Source organism: Gracilinanus agilis, unplaced genomic scaffold (assembly GCF_016433145.1).
Source record: "Gracilinanus agilis isolate LMUSP501 unplaced genomic scaffold, AgileGrace unplaced_scaffold1977, whole genome shotgun sequence".
Classification (NCBI taxonomy): Eukaryota; Metazoa; Chordata; class Mammalia; order Didelphimorphia; family Didelphidae; genus Gracilinanus; species Gracilinanus agilis.
Window position 1 is genome coordinate 1 of NW_025351104.1, and position 1,269 is coordinate 1,269.

General features: G+C 58.9%; 1 long non-coding RNA gene across 1 annotated transcript; it reads right to left on the reverse strand.

The window, feature by feature from the left end:
- Positions 1-6: 6 nt before the first annotated feature.
- On the reverse strand, positions 7-1,081 carry LOC123254322. The gene is made up of 3 exons (XR_006506664.1): positions 1,008-1,081; positions 837-918; positions 7-181 (listed from the first exon to the last, which is right to left on the reverse strand). It is a non-coding gene; the product is annotated as an uncharacterized LOC123254322 (long non-coding RNA).
- Between the last annotated feature and the right edge of the window lie 188 nt (positions 1,082-1,269).

A 1,269-nucleotide genomic window follows, 5' to 3' on the forward strand; every position in this document is an offset into this window, starting at 1 on the left:
GGAATGGGGTCAGAGGAGGGGTTCAGGGAGGGGGGCCTTTCTGCTCCTAAGCTGCCTGGCTAAGCTAGGCTGGTGTGCTGTGGCGAGTGATCTTACCCATGATACAAACCCTTATACCAACCATAAAATGAGATGTTGTAAGGGGAGCGTTAGCATCAGCTGCAAGCCAGCTGCGTGGTGGCTGCAGTGACAATAATAAGAACATACAATTAATACGCCGGCCCCTCCACACGCCACACCCCCCTCACCGCCACCCCCACCCAGCTGTCACTCAGCACAGGACAAATCTCCCTCAGGGGGCTTTGCAACCACGTCAGGCCGAAATCGAGGAGACACAGACAAAAACCACAGACACGGCCATCGGGCATGGCCCCCGCCCACCCAAGGTGGCCCTGCCGGGGGTCAGGGGAGGGGATGGGAAGGAGGGAGAGGAAGGGGGGGGAGGTGGCCGAGGGCTCCCCGCCAAGGCCGCAGGGAGATAAGGCAAGGCAAGGCGGAGTGGGCACAGCAGGCCAGGAATCCGAGCCTGGCCCCCCGAGCCCCTCCGGCTCCCACAGCCACTCGAGCCCCCTTCCCTCCCCTCCCCTCCGGCCTTCAGCCAGCCCCGCCACCAGGCTACCTCCATCCCCCTCAGAGTCAACGTGTGGCACTTACCTCTCCCGGCCCCCCGGGCGCACATACACACACGTTGAGGGGAGTTTTGGTTTTTTAAATATATATATAAAAAAAGATATATAAGAGACAGAGGCAAAATAAGGAATGAGTGTTGATGTGAGGAAGTGAGGGGGGACGGAGGGCAGGGACGGGAGGGAAGAGACAAGAAGGGAGACACTCACAGTGCATGTCCCGCTCGTGCTCGTACTCAATGAAGGCATAGCCTCGAGGCTTCCCAGACCGCTTGCTGTAGACCATGTGAATCTGCAGCATGGACACAAGTGTCAGCACCCCCAGGAGAAGTCGTAAGGGGTCCCTGAAACAACCCTAGCCCTCGCTTCCGGGTCACTCACCCTTTTGATAGGTCCATACACCTCAAATTCTCTCCGTAGCTTTGATTCTGTTGTGTCATAGTTCTACAAGAGACCCAGAGTTAGGCCACTGCTCCTGAGCTGGCCCGTGTGTAAGGTGCGTCCAGCCTCCAACGACGAGGGAGTGCTGTGGCCGCCCCACTCAACATACAAAAGGTCCCAGAGCTGGACTCGCCTATGTTCAAACAGAACCGCAGGACCTCCTGATGCCTCCCCCCCACCCCCCACCCCCACCCCAGGGGCT